Source organism: Triticum urartu, chromosome 2 (genome assembly GCF_003073215.2).
Source record: "Triticum urartu cultivar G1812 chromosome 2, Tu2.1, whole genome shotgun sequence".
Classification (NCBI taxonomy): Eukaryota; Viridiplantae; Streptophyta; class Magnoliopsida; order Poales; family Poaceae; genus Triticum; species Triticum urartu.
In genome coordinates this window covers 148,182,057-148,193,841 of record NC_053023.1, presented here as the reverse complement: position 1 = coordinate 148,193,841, position 11,785 = coordinate 148,182,057, and positions in this window count along the sequence as shown.

Sequence of the window (11,785 nt, the reverse complement as noted above, 5' to 3'; positions counted from 1 at the left end):
TGACGCAAGCCATGACGACCAAGGGCGCCAGGCGGGTGCCAGCCCGCGCAGTGTCCTCCTTTCCTCTTTGGTGCAAAGGGGGCAAGCGCAGCCACGGAGTACCGAGGCATCAGGCAAAGGTTGCCGTTTCGGTGCAACAAGACCATGACCGGGAGGACTGCAAGACGGAGGTCATCATGGAGCCCAAGACGGTGTCACCACCAGAGCTTTGTGCAGGCGAAGACTACTTTTGTCAGGATAGCCGGTACTAGCTGTCCCCTTTCAAATTAGCCCGCCATTGTTGGCTCCCTTCTCGCTCGATATTTGGGAAGAGGACCAGGGCCTCTATAAATAGGACCAGCCGCCCAAAGGAAAAGGGGAATCGAAGAGTTAAGAGGTGAGAGGTGAGAGGTGAGAGGTTTTGAGAGAGGCATCATCAGTAGTAGAGAGAGAGAGAAGGGTGACTGAACTCCTCCCAGCGGTTCATCCCCCTGGCCAAGAACGGACCCTCGCGAGGCTGTTCTTCCTTGTATTGTTCATCATCATCAGCCCAAGAGGCAATCCACCACACCACACACTGGAGTAGGGTATTACACCACGACGGTGGCCCGAACCAGTATAAACCCTATGTATCTTGTGTTGTTCTTTCCATAGCTTACGCCTTAGCGAGCCGGAGGGGTGCAGGTAGGTAGGAGGCGAAATCTCCGCGCGCACCCCAGTGTTCGAACCTCAAGGGTCTGCCGGAACCCGAAATCCGACAGTCGCCAGCGGTTCCCCCGACGACCACAGGTCCTCCGCCAGGGGCAGGCCCTGAGGCACCTCCCCAGCAGAGGGCCTACCTCCTGAGAACACCTTGCTCCGAACGCCGCGGTGGTGATGTCAGATCTCGGCCCCTCTCCTGCAGCCCCCTGCGCCCTCCTCCCGAGGGGTAGGAGACTGTGGGAGCGGGGCAGCTGCTCGCTGTGGCGACCTGCACCTCCTGCAATCCATGATTAGCGTATGCCTGCTCCTGAGGAATTAGCGTTACCCGATAATCGTTGCCTCCAGCGTGGCCAGTGGGACCGTCCCGGGACTCCTGGAAGGGCTCAGCTTCTGGCACCTCGTCCCCCCAGCTTGGGCTGAGGAGCGAGCCTTGTTCGCCCTCGTGAGGGTGTCCTTGGTCCATCATGAGGGGCACGTATTCTTCTGGCGCCGTCATCCCGAAGGCCATGCCGTAGTGCTCCGCGTGCCACGCAGCTCTGCTTGACGCACCCACCGTGGGGTGGTAGCGCGGCTGTCCACTGGGGCCGTGGGTCACGTCGAGTCCTTCTTCTTCGCGGACCAGGAGCGGGGGCAGTGCCGCCGCCGGTCCGGTGCTGACAGCTTCGCTGGCGTTGGAGTTGCCTTGGAGCCCGCGGGGGCGCGTGGAGCCCCCGCGCGGGCCGCCCTGGGCTTGAGATGAGAGCTGGGTGCAGAAGGGGTGAGCCCCCGAGGCGGCGAATCCCAGGAGCTCTACCACTCGCTCCAGCAGCACGTCGCGGCCGCCCTCTAGCAGCCTGCACTGCAGCAGCTCCCGGGCCACCGTGAGCCCGGCCCTCGAGTTCGCCTGCCCCCGGCGGGTGTACGGTGTCGTGGTCGCGGTGTGATTGGAGGCCCTTGCTGCCGACCGCGCCTGCCGCGGTGTGAGAGCTGTCAAAGCCTGTCCGCGTCGCCCGCGGCCCGCAGCGCCCTGTGGACCGCGAGCTGCCTGGGGCACGGGGTCGCCCAAGGCGAGCGGCTCTGCGCGGGCGGGCCACGCCGCCCATGGATCTAGGTTGCCCTCCTGGTCGCCGGACATGGTGATGACGACGCGACGGGGCACGAAGCGGTAGAAGGTGGATTCCGGTGCACCCCTACCTGGCGCGCCAAATGTCGGATTTCGGGTTCCGGCGGACCCTTGAGATTCGAACACTGGGGTGCGCGTGGAGATTTCGCCTCCTACCTACCTGCACCCCTCCGCCTTGCTAAGATCTAAGCTATGGAAAGAACAGCACAAGAGACACAGGGCTTATACTGGTTCGGGCCACCGTTGTGGTGTAATACCCTACTCCAGTGTGTGGTGTGGTGGATTGCCTCTTGGGCTGATGATGATGAGCAATACAAGGAAGAACAGCCTCACGAGGGTCTGTTCTTGGCCGGGGGGGATGAACTGCTAGGAGGAGTTCAGTCACCCTTCTCTCTCTCTCTCTCTTCTCGATTCTCTCTCTGATCGATCTCCAACCCTCTCTACCCCGGGGGTGGCTAGTCCTATTTATAGGCAAAGGCCCTGGGCCTCTTCCCAAATATTGAGTGGGAAGGGCGCCAACAATTGGCCATTTTGAAGGGGAACATCTGGTACACTTATCCTGACTAAAGTTGGTCCTCGCTTGCCAAAGGCTTTGTTGGTGACGCTGGCTTGGGCTCCACAATGACTTCTTCCCTGCCGTTGGACTGGTCTTGGTCTCGTTGCACCGAAATGGGTGCCTTTGCTTGATGCTCTCGCCTGCGCTTGCTCCCTTTGCACCAAAGAGGAAAGGAGGACACTGCGCGGCTGGCGCCCGCCTGGCGCCTTTGGTCGTCATGGCTTGCGTCACGGGCACCTCGTGAGGTACCCCGCCTTGATCTCTCCGCCTCCTCGCGAGCCAGCCTGATGAGGCCGTGCCTGAGGAAGCTCCGCGTCGTCCGCCCCACGAGGCTTGGCCCCTCGCGAGGGTCTTGGGTCTATGTTAATGAAGATGGGCCGTGCTGGGCCCCCCTTTGAGCCACGCCGCAGGCCGCAGGCAGGCAAGTCTGGGGACCCCCGTTCCCAGAACGCCGACAAAGTGGTCGGATAGTTCAAGAGTGAGATTTGCTCCTCCGACGATGAAGAGATATTCTTAGGGCCCTTTCGGTGTCACGGCATCAATCATAGTCTGGCCAGACATAGGTGACTTCATCACAGGGATGCCAGAACACAATAACGAGAAAGAAGAACAAAGTAAAGGGGATTTTGGTATAATGAGCATAGTGACGACTCAGGAGGATACCGATGCATCCCAGGTTCTGTGAAGTATGACGAAGCAAAGGGAACATCACATGATAACCAAAAGTTCACTCGAATATCATTCATGTGCTTATAGGGATCGATATGGACGTCCACAGTCCCACTACCAGTCATTGAACAAACGATTTCGACCATGTCTATGAGTTACCGAACCTACAAAGTGCCAAGCTTAAGGAAATCATGATCTTCTGAGTGTTAATAGGACAAGATTCATGAGAATATATTTGTGTAATTGTGTCATGAATATTTGTAATAGTTCCAAGAGGATCTAGAAGCGTTTCGGGGTCACCGGAAGGGTTTCAGTGAATATCGGGTAATACCGGGTATTATCGATATATTATATATAGGTGAATTTTCTTTTCCAGAGATGTTAATATACATATATATAACGCTGAAGAAGTATTTAGAAAATTTTATATTTAATTTAAATATTAATGGGCCTTAAAAGGCCAAGAGGTGGAAGGGATTATGGGCCACAAGGGCCCATAAGGAAGTGGCGCCCCCTTGCCATCTCCCCAAGGAGGGTCTTTCCCTCCTCGGGGTTTTTGCTCTATCCGATAAACAAGTTTTGGAGCCTCCTCTAGTTCTTCTAGTTCTAAATCTAGTTGGTCCTAGTTGACTAATTAGAGCTAGGCTAATCCTCTTGTCCTCATAATTAGAAGTCCTGCGTGGTTCTAATCTCCTCTCTCTAATTCTCCGGCGACGATTTCCTCTGGGCGGCGAAATGTTGCCAGATCATGAAGGCCGCACGCTCACAACCTAGTAGAGAGGTCGTGCTTTCGGTCTTCGGTTTGAGGGACTGTTCGTGGGCAGTACGAGTGATCGTTCATAAATGGTTCGAGGAACTCCACGAATGATCTACACCGATACGTTCTTATTCTGCTAAAACTCGGTGACGGTAACGATCGTGATTCCAATCCTTTATGCATATTCATATTGATATTGGGTGATCATAGCCGCAGATTTTTTTTGTTTTCTACTACGTTTCCCAATAATGGCATCATGAGCAGTTATATGAGTAGGTGCAGGTTGCAATCTAGATCACATGTGATTCTGAGGTTTGATGTTCTTGATATGCTTCCCTCAAGTGTTGCTTCGGTTCAATTCATCGATGGCATGGTGTCGCTTTTCAAAAGGCTCTGGCAATTGATCGGCTCTGGCCAACGACGATCTCCTGATAGTTCCTTGGGCTTCACCATAGTTGAGAATAGTGAACTGCACGTACACAAGAGGGTGCTGAAGATGGATGATCTTCAAGGGGGTCAGACGCATTTGCCGAAGTTTAGTGTGGGGCTAGAGATGTTTAAATAAGTCTCTTGTTTCACACACCCTGAAACTTAATCTAGCATCAAGAATCATCGCCTTAATTATGGATGTAGGTAGCTAGTATTACCTTTTTAAACTGGTTAGCCGCGTAACTAATTTTTTTCTAAAACCAATTAGAGGACGTCTAACTTGGTTTTGCATGTTATGCATATAATGTGGTATAGCCTTTGTCATGATAATGAGTTTATGTATGATATGGTTATATGTTGTAATGTTAAGTGGCCTACGCGTCACAGCAAGATGGATGGAGCCACGAGATTGCCACGTTAATGTAAATACCATAGAGATAGCCTACGTGTTACAGGTGACAACGGCAAACCGTACATGGAGCACCCTGACGTGGAGAAGGTGTACTTGGCGTGGGACGAGGAGCTATAATTTTGTGCCATGACGGAATTTCTAAATATGGTGCCACCATGAAGTTTTCTGAAATGGTCACCACGACAATGTTACTGAAATTGCCGCCAGGATAACGTTTTTGAAACGAATGCCATGACAACAAAATAGTGTCCATCACGACACTTCAACCGGAGATTGAAGATGATCACGGAGATTCCCGGTGCCCAGGGCTTTACCATATCATTCTTTTATGAACTGGCTCAGATGTTTATCCCTTTGTTGTTTGCACCCTTTGATTGTGCAGTAGTCAATTATTAGGGTGATCTCTCACAGTAAATATCAAGTTAAAAGGTGCTCTTCCTAGTGTTGCCACCGTTTATAACATGTGGCCTTTCAAAGTAGTACATGCTACCATGAGTACAAACGAGAAGTGAAGTGTCAGGCTGGTGAGGTAGGACTTCACAACAGAAACACTCGATTGCCTTTAAGTTCTAGTAGAAAAGTTCTGAGCTTGGAGCATGAACCATTGAAAGATGAACAAGAATCGTATGGAGATATGATTGGCAAAGGATGGCATACCGGTTGAAATTCACATCATATGAGATGCTACCATCCATAGGTGTGAATGAGATTAGGATCTTGAATCACTTAATTTCAATTATGAGAGATATTGATTTGAGTGGGAGTGCACTTTATATTAAAGATTTGTTAAACACTAGTGCAACATTAATTATGAATAAATTTCTAAATGTATTTTGTGTTATCATTATAGATCAATGGCTCACAATATGTTCAACTTAGTCCCTATGTTGGAGAAAGAAAAGTTGGCTGCTAATGGTGGAAACTATGCGGATTGGATCTGGAACCTGAGATTTATTCTCAGGAGTGTTAAGGAGTATGCGCTGGATCAGCCCCTAGGTGATGCTCCTGGAAAGGATGCAACACTAGAATAAGTTGCAACTTACGCTACTCGTAGTGATGACTACGATTCAGTCCAGTGCCTCATGTTGACTTGCATGGATCATGAACTACAGAAATGTTTTGAACGGTCCACTACTCAATTCATAATTGGGTCACTGGAAGTTCTATAAAAGAAGCAGGCAAAAGGATCGATGTTTTTAACTAACCAAGGCCTTGATTGAATGCAAGATGAAATAGGGTTCCTCAATGAGTGAGCATATAGTGAAGCTTGCTGGCTATTTTGATAGACTGGCTTCTCTAGAATTTGGAATTCCGCCAATACTCAGTACATATAGTGTGCTTTCTTCACTCCCCCCATCTTATACGATGTCTTTATCATGAATTACAACATGAATGGGATTGAGAAAAGTGCAAACGAGTTGTTTGCTATGCTCAAAATTGTGGAAGCGGGAATGCAGAAGAACAGGATAGTGTTGATGATCAACAAGACAACCAGTTTCAAAAAGAATGGCAAGTCCAAGAAGAAGAAATCTACTGAAGCCAGTAAGACCGAGTCTCAGAAGAAGAACAAGGGTGGAACCTCTAAAGAGACTTACTGTTTCTACTGCAAGCAGAAGGGACACTAGAAGCGTAATTGCAAGAAGTATTTGGCGGATAAGAAGAATTGTCTTCCGGTAAAGGTATAATCGTTATACAAAGTTAATGTTATTATGCTTGTAAAAAATTGTATTTCATGAGTATTTGATACTGATCGGTTGCTCTCATTTTGCAAACCGATACAGGTACTACAGGGAGCTCACAAGGAGACAAGAAATGAAGTCATGATACAAGTCGGGAATGGTGATGGGATCGCTGCTCAAAGACCATCAAAGTCATGTCTTTAGTTTACCTTCAAGATTTATCCTAGCACTTAAATAATAGTTATTTTGCTTCGGAGTTACGTAATGCATTATCCTACAGGTTGCGTGATGGATATTCTTATATGTTTTAAACAATAGTTGTTCGGATGATCATGAGAATATGGTTTTTGATTAAACCTCTATTATGTGATGGTTTATTCATGATGAATCTTGAAGTGTATGATCTGTACCATTAAAGCTAAACATCTTAAGAAGACTGATGTAACCACTTGTTTGTGTGACACTCCTTAGTTATATCAGATAATTGATCTCAATAGAGATGAAGTATAAAAATATTTTATTTGAATAGACTCAATACATTGTGATGTATAAAGTCTGATGGATATAACAGGGGCACGGTGAATAATTATACTTCATCGAAGTTATGAGTAAATATGATTAACTTGATAAAATATAAGGACTGAAATATTTGAAATAGTTCAAAGAAATTCAGGAAGAAGATATAACATCATTATGACAAAAGATAAAAGGATTCTTCTTCCGTATATCTAAGTCATAAGTTTAGCAAGGAATTGAATAATTATAGAATAATTATTACGATACGCTTTTATTAAATTTTGGGGATCTATAAATGAAACAACATTATATTCACTAAACCGATGCACCATCTAAAGAATTTGATAAAACTATAAAGAATTATAGAAAAATATTTCAGACCATTGCTTGATTGTAGGTTTTGTATTTCTCACACAAAATTATAAAGGACAAAAGTGTTTCTCAAGAGAATGAATATTTTCATGAAAAGGTTTACTCGTTAAAAGAAATAAGTGAGAAGATGATACAGCTTATTGAGATTATTGAATCTCCGACTTAAGTTAAGATAAGACTAAACCAGAAATGTTCTGGAGTATGTTTGTCTGCAGAACTAAGCAAAAGAATCTACTACATAAGATGTAGAAGTTTTAGTTAAGACTATAACAAAATGCAAACGTCAGGAAATATTATTGAATCTACTGAATATTTCATCTTAGAAGAAGATGAATCTTGCGCACTACGAGGAAGCAGTGATGGCATCCAGCTAAAGAGGTATTACTCAAACCATTGAAATCCAAATTGATGTCCATATGCAAGGAACAAGTTGTAAACTTGGAGAAACCTTCAAAAGGTGTATACATGGATCTTCAAATATTCATGGATAGTGACCCTAAAATAAACATTTTTACAAAAGGGTTTTATAGGAATGCAAGAGTTGATCTTGTCAAATTTCTTGTTAGTAGTAATACATGATTACAGTGGTGAGTGTTGTATATTGACATGTAATAAGATGAGTAAAAAAACTATTTTGAAAAGGATTCCAAAGGGATGTATATAAGATACAACCAAAAGTTTTTGTTGGGAATAATGAAATGATATAAATATTTTAAAGCCATGTATATGGTTTGAGATAAAGTATCAAGTAGTTGGAAATTTGATAAAGTAATTGGAGAATTTGAAATTTATCAAGAAGCTTGGTGATACAAGAAGTTTAGTGGGAGCTCTATGACATTTTTTTATCTTACATATATTTGACATATCACTTTATCAAAAATAATATGAAGTATATTGGCACAAAAGATTAAAATCAAGTTCTAAAAGGACTTAGAATTATTCGATGAAAATCTATATAGATAGATTGAAACATCTCATTATGCTAAGGCATGTAGTGTGACAAAGTTTTAAAGAAGTTTAAAAGGATAAAATGTTTTCTCAAAATGTCACTGATGTCAACTACACAACCTTCTTCTTGTAGACATTGTTGGGCCTCCAAGTGCAGAGGTTTGTAGGACAGTAGCAAATTTCCCTCAAGTGGATGACCTAAGGTTTATCAATCCGTAGGAGGCGTAGGATGAAGATGGTCTCTCTCAAGCAACCCTGCAACCAAATAACAAAGAGTCTCTTGTGTCCCCAACACACCCAATACAATGGTAAATTGTATAGGTGCACTAGTTCGGCGAAGAGATGGTGATACAAGTGCAATATGGATAGTAGATAATAGTTTTTGTAATCTGAAATAATAAAAACAGCAAGGTAGCAAGTGATAAAAGTGAGCGTAAATGGTATTGCAATGCGTTGAAACAAGGCCTAGGGTTCATACTTTCGCTAGTGTAAGTTCCCTCAACAATACTAACATAATTGGATCACATAACTATCCCTCAACATGCAACAAAGAGTCAATCCAAAGTCACTAATAGCGGAGAACAAACGAAGAGATTATGGTAGGGTATGAAACCATCTCAAAGTTATTCTTTCCAATCAATCCGTTGGGCTATTCCTGTAAGTGTCACAAACAACCCTAGAGTTCGTACTAGAATAACACCTTAAGATACAAATCAACCAAAACCCTAATGTCACCTAGATACTCCAATGTCACCTCAAGTATCCGTGGGTATGATTATACGATATGCATCACACAATCTCAGATTCATCTATTCAACCAACACAAAGGACCTCAAAGAGTGCCCCAAAGTTCTACCGGAGAATCACGACGAAAACGTGTGCCAACCCCTATGCATAGGTTCCCAATGTCACGAAACCCGCAAGTTGGTCACCAAAACATACATCAAGTGGCACGTGGTATCCCATTGTCACCACAGATATCCACGGCAAGACATACATCAAGTGTTCTCAAGTCTTTAAAGACTCAATCCGATATAACTTCAAAGGGGAAACTCAATTCATTACAAGAGAGAAGAGGGGGAGGAGAAACATAAGATCCAACTATAATAGCAAAGCTCGCGATACATCAAGATCGTGCCATCTCAAGAACACGAGAGAGAGAGAGAGAGAGATCAAACACATAGCTACTGGTACATACCCTCAGCCCCGAGGGAGAACTACTCCCTCCTCGTCATGGAGAGCACCGGGATGATGAAGATGGCCACCGGTGAGGGATTGCCCCCTCCGGCAGGGTGCCGGAACGGGTCTAGATTGGTTTTCGGTGGCTACGGAGGCTTCTGGCGGCGGAACTCCCGATCTATCTTGCGTTCTGGAAGTTTTAGGTCACGTAGGTATATATGGGTGCAGGAGGTATGTCAGGGGAGCCACGAGGGCCCCACGAGACAGGGGGGCGACCTAGGGGGGCGCCCCCCACCCTCGTGAGCACCTCCTTCCTTCCTTGACATGAGGTCCAAGTCCATCGGGTGGCTTTCGTTCCAAAAATAACTTCTCCAGTTGATTTCGTTCCGTTTCGACCCCGTCTGATATTCCTTTTCTTCGAAACACTAAAATAGGCATAAAACAGCAAATCTGGGCTGGGCCTCCGGTTAATAGGTTAGTCCCAAAAATAATATAAAAGTGGATAATAAAGCCCAATATTGCCCAAAACAGTAGATAATATAGCATGGAGCAATCAAAAATTATAGATACGTTGGAGACGTATCAGTCACTTAGCATAACACTATGCAGAAATCAATAGTTGATGAGCATGTGTAGATGAATAAAGTTCAATCTACTTCAGAGATTGAATTAATCATAGATTCTATCAAATGTACAAAGGCATATGCTTCGTATGACAAATCGTTAAGAGTAAATACCTTATGGGACTCTAGAGAGGCTCACTAGAGTAATTACTTCAATATTAATTACCTCAATTGGATGAAGATTTTGTTTCTTGTCCGTGGAGGAGATGAAGAGATTGTTGTAAAGAGTTACACAAAATATTTGTTGTAGAAGTTACGCAAGACAACTTCACGACTGATATGAATTAACTACCGGGCTATAATTTTGAAATAATTTTCTAAAATGAACATAAATTGTGGATCCATAAATGATACAACTTGAGACTTGAGTATTTTTCAATAGAATATAATCTGGATTAATAGAAGCTTATTGATAAATTGTGATGTATTTCCAAATGGATATTGACTATATGGAGATATAGCAGTTGGACTATATGGACATATAGTGTTACTATAGAATGGACTATATGGGGATATAGTGTCACCATTAATGTAACAAATGAATTACGCAATAAATCTAGAAGTTACTGACACAAATAACATTGGGATTTGAAGAGTGTTAGATCCAGTGACGAAGGCTCTACCACTAGCAAAACATGAGCAACACTGGATAGCCATATGTGTTAAGAAAACCAAGCAACTAGATTATTGACTCTAGTGCAAGTGGGAGACTATTGCAAATATGCCATAGAGGCAATAATATTTGCACTATTATATTTCCATATTCATAATTATAGAGTTTATATTGTATGCTATAACTACTATGATCCTAGAATATGCGATTCAGTGGAAAACTCATATGCATGTCTGGAATGATAAAAGGTTAAATAAAAGGTTCCTAGTCTTGCCTCTAGGACCAGCTCAAGTGTTGTTGGTGATCACGTTTTTTGGATCTTAGTATATCGTTAAGTGTAACAATAGTCCTAAAACAACATTGTGATTATGACGTTGGAAGAAAAGTCATATTGAATCGACCCAATCTCGTTTGTTATGAATTGAGTTAATATCGTCTGTATTCAATTGTAATAACACGGAGTATTAACGTGTGATATTGCTCCTTAGACCATGAGAGTATCGTGGTCACTTCTTAGCATACGACGGGCTTTGGGGTTGCTCAAACATCACCTGTAACTTGGTGATCATAATGACAACTTACGGGTTCATCGCAAAGTTTGACAAGTGGACGGATTTGATCCTCCAATGATGAAGAGATATTCTTAGGACCCTGTTGGTGTGACGGCATCAATCATATTCTAGCCAGACATAGGTGACTTCATCATGGGGATGCCGGAACACAATAACAAGAAAGAAGAATAAAATCGGTAACGAGGATTTTGGTATAATGACCATAGTGATGACCCAGGAGGGTACCGGTGCATACCAGGTTTTGTGAAGTACCATGAAGCACTACTGGAATCAGCTAATTTGCCATCTGCCAGCTCTTTGCCGTCTGCTAGTTGACGGCAAAGAAGCTCTTTGCCATCAGCTACCAAAAAGCAGACGGCAAAGATCTGGCGGACGGCAAAGAAGCTCTTTGCCGTCCGCCAGATCTTTGTCGTCCGCCAGCAGACGGCAAAGAATCTTTGCCGTCAGCTGGCAGACGGCAAAGAGAGAGGTGGCCCCCACCCCCCGCCCGTTTGGGAAAAACTTAACGGCCCACCTCTTTGCCGTCTGCCAGCAGACGACAAAGAGGCAAAAGGGCGGACAGCAAAGAGGGGCGGACGGCAAAGAGAGCAGTATCTAACGGCCCGTACCCCCCGCCCCTCTCTGTTCTCTCCTCGCCCCGCCACCACTTCCCACCCCACCGCCGCCCGCCGCGCGCC